Genomic DNA, 14,001 nt, shown 5'->3' with positions numbered 1-14,001 from the left:
AATCATACCTGGAGTGTCAAATAGGTGTGGATATTTGCTCTGTATCTCCTGCTCAATCTCCCAAGTAGCTTCTCCAACTGGTTGGCCTCTCCATTGTACCTTCACTGATGCTATGTTCTTTGACCTCAACTTTTGAACCTGCCGGTCTAAAATAGCCACCGACTCCACATCATAAGTCAAATTACCGTCCAACTGCACTGTACTAAAATCCAAAATATGAGATGGATCCCCGACTTACTTTCGGAGCATGGATACATGGAATACTGGATGAACGCCTGATAGGCTAGGTGGCAAAGCAAGTTCATAAGCCACATCTCCAATCTTCTAAAGTATCTCAAAAGGCCCAATATATCGAGGGCTCAACTTGCCCTTCTTCCCGAACCTCAACACACCCTTCATAGGTGAAATCTTAAGCATAACCTTCTCCCCAACCATGTAAGCAACATCACGCACCTTCCTGTCAGCATAACTCTTCTGTCTAGACTGCGCCATGCAAAGCCATTCCTGAATCAATTTAACCTTCTCCAAAGCATCCTGAATGATCGATTTAACCAACCTATCGGAGACCGATACCGTCTCCCATATAAAGCCTCATACGGAGCCATCTGAATGATCGATTGGTAGCTGTTATTGTAAGCAAACTCTTCCAGTGATAGAAACGGATCCCAAGAACACCCAAAATCAATGACACAAGCACATAACATATCCTTTAATATCTGAATAGTGCGCTCGGACTGTCCGTCCGTCTGAGGGTGAAATGTTGTGCTCAGCTGAACCTGTGTGCCCAATTCTTGTTGCATTGCTCTCCAAAACGGTGATGTAAACTGCGTGCCCCGATCTGAAATGATGGACACTGGCACACCATGTAGGCGAACAATCTTGCGAATATAATTCTCAGCCAACAGCTCCGAAGAATAATTAGTACCAACTGGAATAAAATGCACGGACTTAGTCAATCGATCTACAATCACCCAAACAGCATCAAACTTCCTCAAAGTCCGTGGGAGCCCAACTATGAAGTCCATGGTAATACGCTCCCACTTCCACTCCGGAATTTCAAGTCTCTGAAGTTATCCGCCCGGTTTCTGATGTTCGTACTTTACAAACCCAACTATATCTTTCTTCATTCATCTCCACCAATAGTGTTGCCTCAAATCCTAATACATCTTCGCAGCACCTGGATGAATAGAGTACCGCAAACCATGAGCTTCCTGGAGAATCAACTCATGCAAACCATCTACATTAGGCACACATAGTCTGCCATGCATCCGTAATACACCGTCATCCCCAATAGTGACTTCCTTGGCATCACTGTGTTGAACCATGTCCTTAAGGACAAGCAGATGGGGATCATCATACTGGCGCTCTCTGATGCGATCATATAAAGAAGACCGAGAAACCACACAAGCCAAAACTCTATTCGGCTCAGAAACATCCAATCTAACAAACTGGTTGGCCAAGGCCTGAACATCCAAGGCTAAAGGCCTATCTGCTACCAGTAAGTATGCTAAGCTGCCCAAACTCTCCGCCTTACGAATCAAGGCATCGGCCACCACATTGGCCTTTCCTGGATGATAGAGAATGGTGATATCATAATCCTTATGCAACTCTAACCACCTTCGCTGCCACAAATTAAGATCCTTCTGTTTAAACAGATGTTGTAGACTCCGGTGATCAGTATAAACCTCACAATGGACACCGTACAAGTAATGTCGCCAAACTTTCAAGGCATGAACAATAGCTGCTAACTCAAGGTCGTGGACTGGATAATTCTTCTCATGTACCTTTAACTGTCTGGATGCATAGGCAATCACCCTACCGTCTTGCATCAGCACTGCGCCGAGACCAATATGTGACGCGTCACAATACACAGTATAAGACCCTAAACCTGTAGGCAACACTGATACTGAGGCTGTAGTCAAAGACGTCTTGAGCTTCTGGAAGCTCTCTTCACATTCATCCGACCACCTGAATGGAGCACCTTTCTAGGTCAATTTAGTCATAGGCGATGCAATAGATGAGAAAACGACGATAATAACCAGCCAAGCCGAGAAACCTCCGAATCTCAGTAACTAAAGATGGACTGGGCCATCTCTGAACTGCCTCTATTTTCTTCGGATCCACCTTAGTTCCTTCACTGGACACTATGTGTCCCAAGAATGCCACCGAACTAAGCCAGAACTCACACTTAGAGAATTTGGCATATAGTTTCTCCTCTCTCAGCCTCTGTAATACAATACCCAAGTGTTGTGCATGCTCCTCATGGCTACGTGAGTACACCAAGATATCATCAATAAATATCACAATAAATGAGTCAAGATACGGCTAGAATACGCTATTCATCAGGTGCATAAATGTTGTTGGGGCATTGGTTAGCCCAAATAACATCACTAGAAATTCATAGTGACCATAACGAGTTCTGAATGCTATTTTTAGAATATCCGAATCCTAAATTTTCAACTGGTGATACCCAGATCTCAAATCAATTTTGGAGAATACCCTCGCTCCCTGAAGTTGGTCAAATAGATCATCAATACGCGGCAAAGAATACTTATTCTTGATTGTAACTTTGTTCAACTACCTGTAATCGATACACATTCGCATAGTACCATCTTTGTTTTTCACAAACAGAACCGGTGCACTCCAAGGCGACACACTAGGACTAATGAACCCCTTATCAAGAAGTTCCTCAAGTTGCTCTTTCAATTCTTTTAACTCAGCTAGTGCCATACAGTACGGAGGAATAGAAATGGGCTGAGTGCCCTGCACCAAGTCAATACCGAAATCAATATCCCTGTCGGGCGGCATACTCGGCAGGTTTGCAGGAAATACATCCGGAAAGTCTCTCACTACCGGTACTGAATCAATAATAGGAGTAACTGCATCAACATCTCTCATAAAAGCCAAATATGACAAATACCCCTTCCCAACCATACGTTGGGCTTTCAAATAAGAAATTACCCTGCTGGGAACATGATCTAGAGAACCTCTCCATTCGACCTTCGGCAACCCCGGCATCGCCAACATCACAGTTTTTGCGTGATAGTCCAGAATAGCATGACATGGAGACAACCAATCCATACCCAGGGTTACATCGAAATCAACCATACTGAGCAATAAGAAATCAACTCTAGTCTCCAGTCCCCCAATGGTTACCACACAAGACCGATATACACGGTCCACAGTAATAGTATCGCCCACCGGTGTAGATATAGGAACAGGTGAAACTAAAGACTCACGAGGCATATCCAGATAATGAGTAAAGTACGATGATACATACGAATAAGTAGAATTAGGGTCAAATAATATAGAAGCTTCCATGTGGCACACTGAGACAATACCTGTGATCACTGCATCTGAAGCAATGGCATCTGGCCTGACAGGAAAAACATAGAATCGGGCCTGACTGCCACCTAATCGGCCTCCCCCTCTTGGGCGACCCCTAGTTGACTGACCTTCGTCCCGTGTTGGCTGGGTGGGTGGTGAAGTAACTGGTGCTGAAGTCATAGTCTGACTCCTCTACTGCACTGGACCTCTTGAGCGACGAGGACACTGCCTCCACATATGCCCAAATTCCTCGCACTCAAAGCAGCTCCCCGGTACTGGTGGTAGTGCCGACTGAATCGGGCCCCAAGAACCAGAACAACTGCTAGAAGAACCTGGTGCAAATGAACCCTGAACTGAAGGAGCACGGGACGAACTCTGGGCTGGAAGGAGACTGAGAGATGACTGACCCTGATGAGAACTATATGGACCATGGCTGGTTGATGCACCACGGTGAACTGGGCGACCCGTCTGTGCATGTCTGTAAGGATGATCCGTACCGCGGTAAAACTGACCCCCTGAAGGAATACTGCTGAAATCACCTGGTCCATGAGGCCTCTTGGACTCCATCTCTCAATGTTCCTGACTACGGACCATCTCTATCTGTCGAGCAATGTCAACTACCTCATCAAAAATAGCACCAGATACTCTTTCCCGAGTCATAAGTAACCGTAGCTGATATGTGAGGCCATCAATGAACCTCCTAATCCTCTCCCTATCAGTGGGAACCAACCAAACTGTATGACGAGCCAACTCAGAAATCTCATCTCGTACTACGTCACAGACATGCCATCCTGATGTAACTGCTCAAACTGTCTGCGCAACTCCTCTCTGCGATACTGCTGCACGAACTTCTCCAAAAAGAGAACAGAGAACTCCTGCCATGAAAGTGGTACTGCACCAACAAGCTTGCGCCTCTCATAAGCCTCCCACCATCAGAAGGCAGCTCCAGAAAACTGAAAAGTAGTGAACGAGACCCCACTAGTCTCCAAAATACCCGATGTCTGAAGCATCCGCTGGCACTTATCCATAAATTCCTAAGCATCCTCTGACTCAGCACCGCTAAATGATGTAGGTCGAAGCCTCCCAAATCTCTCAAGTCTCCTATGCTCATGATCTGCCATAACAGGGACTACTGGGGCCTGAGCAGCTGCAACTGGTTGGGCTAGTAGTGCCCCCAGTATCTGAAGTCCCAGTACTACCTGATCTGGAGTACGGGCAACAGGGGTATGAGTACCTCCCCCGGCCTGAGAAGTGGTAGGTGCGGCCTGAGCCGAAACCACCTGAGCAATGCTAGTGCAAACTGTCAATATCTGGGCCAAAGTCTCTTAAAGGCCTGGAATCTCAATGGGCATAGCTGGTGCCTGAGCTGGTCGTGTCGGCTCAGCTATATCTGGAATCTGCTCCTGAGCTGGAGCAAGTTGTGCTACTATAGGTGCTGGTCCAACTGTGGTACGAGCTACACCTCGACATCTACCTCGGCCCCAGCCTCTACCACGACCCCGACCTCTCGCGACCCTAACTGGTGGCACTGGTGGCCCTGGTGGCTGACCGTCCGATCCGGTAGTACGTGTTCACACCATCTATGAGAGAATAGAATAACAGAATTTTAGTTTTCCGGAATCAACAAGTACGCACGATAGAATACAAGAAAATTACATTTTCCTAAAGGTTTGGCAGCCATTCGAAGATAAGTACAGACGTCTCCGTACCGATCCACAAGAATCTACTAAACCTTCTCATGACTTGTGAGACCTATGTAACCTAGGCTCTGATACCAACTTGTCACGACCCAAAATCTCACTCGTCGTGATGGAGCCTATCTCGACACTAGGCAAGCCGATAACATCAATAACCCATAATTTCTTTAAATACGGACAACATGATAAGTAAGTTTAAGAGTAAATTCCATAAATATCGGATATAAAAACACTCCCAAAATCCGGTGTCACTGAGTACATGAGCATCTATACATTACAAGTCTGGGAAACCCGGTCTATAATAATCCGAGACTAAATACAATAAACAAAAGGATAGGGAAGGAGAGACAAGGTCTGCGAAACATAGCAGCTACCTCTGAATCTCCGAAAAAATCAACTGTGTGAAAGAATCAACACCCACTGTGTCCGGGATCACCTGGAATTGCACACGAAGTGCAGGGTGTAGTATGAGTACAACCTACTGAGTAAGTAACAATAATAAATAAAGAACTGAAAGTAGTGAAGAGCTTCTCAGCTAAGTTCAAATACAGTACTTTCCAACATAAAAGGGTAGGCATGCTCTCAAGTTCAACATTTAAGATTTCACAGAAATTTCATATCAAGTTTGACTGAACCAGAAAATAATGTTTTTTCGAAAATTTCCAAAATAGTGATATATGACAGCTGAAATGCAGCAAATAATGAAATCAATGCATCTTCTCAGAGTAACAGTCACTCAGTCCTCCCATTCACTCCAACCTCACAGTTACTCTTTCCTCATAGTCGTTCTCCTCACAGTCACTCATCACTCGCTACTCGCACTCAATAGGTACCTGCGCTCACTGGGTGTGTGTACAAACTCCGTAGGGGCTCCTTTAGCCCAAGCGCTATAACAAGCCAATCATGGCATATAACAATGAAACATGTTACGGCGCACCGCTCGATCTCATAAATATCCTTACAATTAGGCCCTCGGCCTCACTCAGTCATCAACCTCTCCAGTCTCTCGGGCTCAATATGTCATGAAAATCAGCCCAAAAATGATAATATGATGCATCAATAAATAGCAACAGAGACTGAGATATGATATGAAATGAATAAACATGACTGAGTGTGAAATTACAATTTGAACATATAATTCAACCACAGAAATGACCCCAGTGGGTACCAATAATAACCACATTTATAATACGAGTCTTAGCTCAATTTTCTCTAACACATAGAGAATGTACCGGTATCAACAAATTATTCAACTATACAGTTCCATGGAATTTTGACCAAGTCACAATTCCTACGGTGCATGACCACACGCCCGTCACCTAGCATGTGCGTCACCTTAAAACCAATCATATAACACATAATCTAGGGTTTCATACCCTCGGGACCAAATTTAGAACTGTTACTTACCTCAAACCGTGTAATTCTTTATTCCGCTATGCCTTTACCTCGTGAATTGGCCTCCAAACGCCTTGAATCTAGCCATAAATAATTCGATTCAGTCAATAAAATTTATTGGAATTAATTCCATAAGAAAATACTAATTTCCCATAAAAATTCAAAATTTAGCTCAAAAATCGCCTGTGGGGCCCACATCTCGAAACCCAACAAAAGTTACAAAATCCGAAAGCCCATTCAACCACGAGTCTAACCATACCAATTTTACCAAAATCCGACCTCAACTCGACCTCCAAATCCTCAAATCTTATTTTCAAATCCCCGATTTACACCTCAAAAATACGTAATCTAGTCGGATTATTCGATGATAATTCAATATTATGGAGTAAAAATGATCACTAGTGACTTACCTCAAGATTCCCCATGATTTCTCGCTCAAAAATCACCTCAACCCGTGTTGAAAATGTTAGAAATGACAAAAATCTCGGACTCCTCTGTTTTTAGCATTCTGCCCAGGATTTTCGCACCTGCGGAAACTTGGTCGCTTCTACAGTATCGCAGGTGCACCCCCAAAGCCTGTTTCTGCGCCATAATCCGCACCTGTGCCCCTTTGAGCGCTTCTGTGAGAGCCGCACCTGCGCCCCTATGTGCGCTTTTGCACAAGCGCTTCAGTGCACCCTCGCCCGGGCCTGCATGAGCCGCTTCTGTGCAATATGAGTCGCATCTGCGGCCAATTTCTCGCAGGTGCGATCACACCAGAAGTCAGAAGTTTCCCAGTTTTCTTCTAAGTCTGAATTTGATCCATTAACCATCCGAAACTCACCCCGAGACCATCGGGGCCTTAACCAAATACACCAACATGTCCTAAAACATCATACGAACGTAGTCGAGCCTTCAAATCACATCAAACATCACCAAAAACACGAATCACACATAGATTCAAGCCTAATAAACTTTGAAACTTCCAATTTCTATAAATGACGCCGGAACCTATCAAATCACGTTTGATTGACCTCAAATTTTGCACACAAGTCATAAATGACATAAAGGAGGTTTTCCAATTTTCAGAATCGGATTCCGACCCCGATATCAAAAAGTCACCCCCCCCCCCCCCCGGGTCAAACTTCCCAAAAATTTGACTTTCGCCATTTCAACCCTAATTCCACCACGGACCTCCAAATAATTTTCCGAATACGCTCCTAAGTCCAAAATCACCATACGGAGTTATTGGAATCATCAGAATTCAAATCCGAGGTCGTTTACACATAAGTCAATATCCGGTTATCTTTTTCAACTTAAGTTTTCAATTATGAGACTAAGTGTCTCATTTCACTACGAAATCCTTCCGGACCCGAACCAACTAATCTGGTAAGTCATAAAATAACTGTAAAGATTAACTTGAACAGTAAATGGGGTAACGGGGTTATAATACTCAAAACGACCGGTCGGGTCGTTACAATCCCATATTATCATTTTTGCTTTTCTTATAAATTTAGCAACATTGCTCTGCTTTGAAATATTTATGATGGTTATTTAAGTTGTTTGAAGAGGTATATCAAATGTAAAATGGATGGCCTCATAATCAAATCGTTATTGGTACACCACTTGCTATTATTCTTAACAATGCCATGCCTCTTGACATGATATTTGCAAGTAATGCATGACATAGAAATATTATTTTGATTCCACCAGAGGCATCAACAAAGAATAATCTCGTTATAGCAGAGTCGACTCTTTATAATATAGTCTTGAAAGCTTGTTCTTGTTTAGGATTTAGCTTTGATTGTACTTCCTCGGACACTTGTATAGCATTTTGATTCTTAATAATATACTAACCTTTTTACTTTGTATTCTAACGCTCTTTTTATGGAATAAATTTATGTAACCTAAGATATTTTTTTAACTTGAATAAGAATTTCACTCATATGATGAATTTAAAAAATAATTGAATTGGATTCTATTGCTAAATAATTAATTAAAATATTTAATTATTTAGTTTTAACATAAAAAATAATTTATTCTATGTTGATTCAGATCTTAATATTAGTTCATCTCTTGTTTTGAATATTTAATCTTAATTATAATTTTATCTACCATAAATTTATTTTCAAAGAGAAAAAGATTGATATAACATTTCACTTTTAGAAACTTAAATATTAAAAATTAGCATAGAAGGTATTGTAGTCCAAAAAATAGGTTATTGCAGTTATGTCCTTTCCCCATGAGTTCTTCCGTTTAATATTTTAGGGCGATTTTGGTATATTAATATTTTATTTATACTTTTATAATAATATAGGCTCTCCTTTTCCTAAGTAGATTTGGAAAATATAATACATTCTCAAATTAAATTAGTAATAGGACATTAAAATACGCTTTCAAATTAAATTAGTAATAGGAATTTTTAAGAAGTATATCCTAAAAGTAATAAGATTACATGACTAAAGATATTTACTTGTTCAATTTTATACGAATTAGACAGCCCGAAAGTAATTATACTAATAGGATTCCTAAGAGTAATCATATAGGATTCCTAATGTGTAGTATTATTTTCTTAAACTAATAGGATTATAAGGCTAATATCTAGAATTCTGGTTATGTCCTTTTATTATGAGTTATTATGCTTAATATTACAAGGTTATTTTTGTAAACTGACATTGTATTCATGCTTTTATCATAACTCATATCTATGAACGTGCGTTGCACGTTAATAATGGCACGTGATGATTTAAACATTTATTTATAAGAAGGAACAATAAAATTTAATTAATGAGAGAAATTTTATGTATAATATTACAGCAATCATCTTAATCTCCACTGGACTTTTACTGCAGAAATCCTCTTGGACCTCAACTGGCGAACCTGTTTATCAACAATGGCAACTGGTTCTTCTTCATAGCCCAAACTATTATCTAGCTGAACTGTGCTGAAGTCTAACACATGTGATAGGTCGGCATGATACTTCCGGAGCATAGATAAATGTAAAACCGGATGAACTCCTGATAGACTGGGAGGCAATGCAAGCTCATAAACAACCTCCCCAACTCGTCTCAACACCTCAAATGGGCCTATAAACCGTGGGCACAACTTGCCCTTCTTCCCGAATCTCATGATTTCCTTCATCGGCGAAACCTTAAAGAAAACTTTTTCACCCATCATAAAGGATAAATCATGCGCTTTCTAATCTGCGTAACTATTTTGTCTGGACTGCGCTATATGAAGTCGCTCCTGAATCAACTTTACCTTTTCTAAGGCATCCTTCACCAAATCAGTACCATATAACTCAGCCTCACCATGCTCAAACCACCCGATGGGTGAAGGACATCACCAACCATATAAAGCCTCAAATGGAGCCATCTCAATACTGGATTGGTAACTGTTATTATAAGCAAACTCGGCCAAAGGCAAGAACGATCCCACTGAGCTCCAAAGTCAATCACACATGCCCTAAGTATATCCTCCAAAATCTGAATTGTCCGCTCTGACTGCCCGTCGGTCTGCGGATGAAAGGATATGCTGAGCTCTACACGGATCCCCAATTCACTCTGTACTGCTCTCCAGAAATGTGAAGTAAACTGAGGGCCTCTATCTGATATGATGGAAATTGGCACACCGTGCAACCGAACTATCTCCTGAATATAAATCTAGGCCAACCTCTCTGAAGAATACATAGTCACAACCGGATTAAAGTGTGCCGACTTGGTCAACCCGTCAACAATCACCCAAACTGCATCAAACTTCCACAAGGTCCGCGGCAACCCAACTACAAAGTACATAGTAATGCGTTCCCATTTCCACTCCGGTATAGTCATATGCTGAAGTAAGCCGCCTGGCCTCTGGTGCTTATATTTAACTTGCTGGCAATTTAGACACCTAGCTACATACTCAACTATGTCCTTTTTCATTCGTCGCCACCAATAATGCTGCCTCAGGTCACGATACATCTTCGTAGTACCTGGATGAATAGAATACCGAGAACTTTGTGCCTCCTCTAGGATTTTTTTTCCTCAGTCCATCCATATTAGGAACACATATATGATCCTGGAGTTGTAGAACATCATCCGCTCCAATAGTATCTTCCTTGGCACCAACCCGTAGTGCCGTTTCTCAAAGAACCATTAAGTGTGGATCATCATACTGGCGAGCCTTGATATGTTCAAATAGTGAAGACTGAGCTACAACACATGCAAGAACTCGGCTGGGCTCTGAAACATCCAGTCACACAAGTCTGTTGGCCAAGGACTGAATATTCTAAGCTAATGGCCTCTCCTCTGCTGAAATGAATGCCAAACTACCCATACTCTCCGCCTTTCTACTTAAGACGTCTGCAACCACATTTGCTTTGTCCGGATGATATAGGATAGTAATATTATTATCTTTCAGTAACTCTAGCCATCTGTGCTGCCTCAAATTTAGGTCCCTCTACTTGAACAAATGCTGCAAACTGTGATGATCAATGTAAACTTCACAAGACACCCAATAAAGACAATGCCTCCAAATCTTAAGAGCGTGAACAATCACAGCTAACTCCAAATCATGTACCGAATAATTCTTCTCGTGGGGCTTCAGCTGACGTGAAGCATATGCAATAACTCGCCCTTCCTGCATTAATATGCAACCCAAACCAATGCGTGAAGCGTCACAATATACTGTATACATCCCCGAACCAGAAGGAAACACTAACACTGGTGCTGTAGTCAATGTTGTCTTGAACTTCTGAAAGCTCACCTCACAATCATTGGACCATCGGAACGGAGCACCCTTCTGGGTTAATTTGGTCAAAGGTGCTGCAATAGATGAAAAATCCTCCACGAACCGACGATAATAACCTGCTAAACCCAGAAAACTCCCGATCTCAGTCACCAAAGTGGGACGATGCCAATTCTGAACTGCCTCAATCTTTTTGGGATCAACCTTAATACCCTCGCCCGATATAATATGCCCCAAAAATGCTACAAACTCTAGCCAGAACTCATATTTGGAGAACTTAGCATATAGCTTTTGTTCCCGTAACGTATGAAGCACCACTCTCATATGCTGCTCGTGCTCTTCTTTATTGCGCGAGTAAATCAAAATATCATCAATGAAGACAATGACAAACGAATCAATATATGGCCTGAATACCCTGTTCATCAAATCCATAGCACTACCGGGGCGTTAGTTAAACCGAAAGACATCACCAAAAATTCATAATGGCCATATCTAGTCCGGAAAGCAGTCTTCGGAACATCCGAATCCCGAATCTTCAATTGATGGTACCCCAACCTCAAGTCGATCTTAGAGAACACCTTAGCACCCTACAACTGGTCAAATAGATCATCAATACGTGGCAACAGGTACTTGTTCTTAATAGTGACTTTGTTCAATTGGCAATAATCAATACACATTCGCATAGTACCATCCTTCCTCTTCACAAATAATATCGGTGCACCCCAAGGTGATACACTCGGTCTGATGAACCCTTTGGCTAGTAACTCCTCAAGTTGTTCTTTCAATTCTTTCGGAGCCATGCGATATGGTGGGATAGATATAGGCTGGGTATCTGGAGCCAAGTCAATACAGAAATCAATATCACGATCAGGTGGCATACCTGGAAGATCTGAAGGAAATACATCGGAGAACTCCCAAACTATAGGTACTGAATCAATAGCCAGAGTCTCTACAGTAGTATCCCGAACATAGGCTAGATAAGCTAAACAACCCTTCTCAACCATGTGTTGAGCCTTCATAAAAGAAATAACCCGAGTAAATGAACTAACAGACGAACCCTTCCACTCCAGCTTAGGCAATGCTGGAATAGCCAAGGTAAGAGTCTTGGCATGACAATCTAGAATAGCATGATATGGAGATAACTAGTCCATACCCAGGATGATTTCAAAATCGGTCATCTAAAGCAGTAGAAGATCTGCTCTAGTTTCATAACCACATAATGTAATAATACTGGACCGGTAGATGCGATTCAGAATAACAGAATCGCCCACAGGAGTGGACACACAAACGGGAGTACTCAAGGACTCACGAGAAACACCCAGGAAATGAGAAAATAGAGATGACACATAGGAATATGTAGATCCTGGATCAAATAATACTGAGGCATCTTTGCCGCAAACAGAAATAATACCTGTAATCACGGCATATGAGGCCTCTGCATCTGGTCTGGCCGAAAAAGCATAGAACCGAGTTGGAGCGCCAACTAGCTGGCCTCTTCCTGGCTGACCTCCACCTCTAGGACAGCCCCTACCCACCTGTCCTCCACCTCATGGTGGTCGGAAAACTGGTGGAGAAACTGGTCCGGTAATCATAGGCTGCTGACCCTGTTGCACTAGTTTACCCCGAAGCCTGGGGCAGAATCTCCGTATGTGACTTGGGTCCCCGCACTCGTAACAACTCTTCGGTGCGATGGGCTGGTGACTAAGAGTCTGGCCCTAGGGAACTGAATACCCACTGGGAGGACCCTGAATAGCTGGGGGGCGATAAGAACTCTCTGGTATAGCATTGAGATAGGGTCGCACTAGAGCACCTCGAGGAGGCGGTGGTGCTGGATATGGGGGCATGTTGCACTGCCCTCTCACAAACTGACCTCTGCCCTCAGACGGAGCACCTCTGAACTCTCCAAAATACCTAAACCGCTTATCCCTCGTAACCTGCTCTCGCTCCGCTGACGTACACCCTCAATCCTCCAGGCTATCTCAACGACTAGCTCATAAGAAGTACCCATCTCAACCTCTCAGACCATAGTGGCCTGAATGCCAGTATGTAAACCCGCAACAAACCTCCGCACTCTCTCCGCCTTAGTAGGAAGTATCATAAGTTCGTGGTGAGATAACTCAGAAAACCTCACCTCATAGTCGGTCACTAACATCTAACCCTGTTGGAGCTTCTCAAATGAAACCTCAACTCTTCCCTCTGAGAGGGTGGAATATACCTGTCCAGGAAAATACGGGTGAACCTGTCCCAAGTCATGGGAGGAGAATCTGTTGGTCTGCCAAGAACATAAGACTTCCACCATCTACGGGACCTGCCCTCTAGCTGAAAAGTAGCAAAGTCAACCCCATGAGACTCCAATATCCTCATGTTGTATAGTTTATCCTTGCATCGATCAATGAAGTCCTGGGGATCCTCATGTCGTTCACCCCTAAAGACAGGAGGATGCAGTCTAGTCCATCTATCCAATAGTTTCTGCGGATCAGCGGCTGCAGCTGGCCTGGGCTCAAGTGTAGCTGCTACCACTAGCTGGGCTCCACCTACGGGTAGTGCACCCTGGGTCTGATATACAACAGCTTCCTGTCCATGATCCTGTACGGTAGGGGTCTGTGATCCCCCGCCCGCCTGGGATGTGGTTGGGTCTACCGAAAATAAACCGGCGTGAGTCATATTGTCCATGAACCGCAGCATACGACCCATAACATCCTGGAATCCCGGTGCAGATGTGAAATCCACCGGAGCTGGCTCTGCCACATGTACCTTACCGTGTTCCTCAATAATAGGATTCTTTGCTGGACCCACTGGCAGCATAACTGGAACAGTCCTGGGACGTCCTCACCCTCTACCATAGGCTGGAGCCCTCCCTCGGCCTCGGTCTCTA

Source organism: Nicotiana tabacum, chromosome 4, assembly GCF_000715075.1.
Source record: "Nicotiana tabacum cultivar K326 chromosome 4, ASM71507v2, whole genome shotgun sequence".
Lineage (NCBI taxonomy): Eukaryota > Viridiplantae > Streptophyta > Magnoliopsida > Solanales > Solanaceae > Nicotiana > Nicotiana tabacum.
This window is presented reverse-complemented; position numbering follows the sequence as displayed.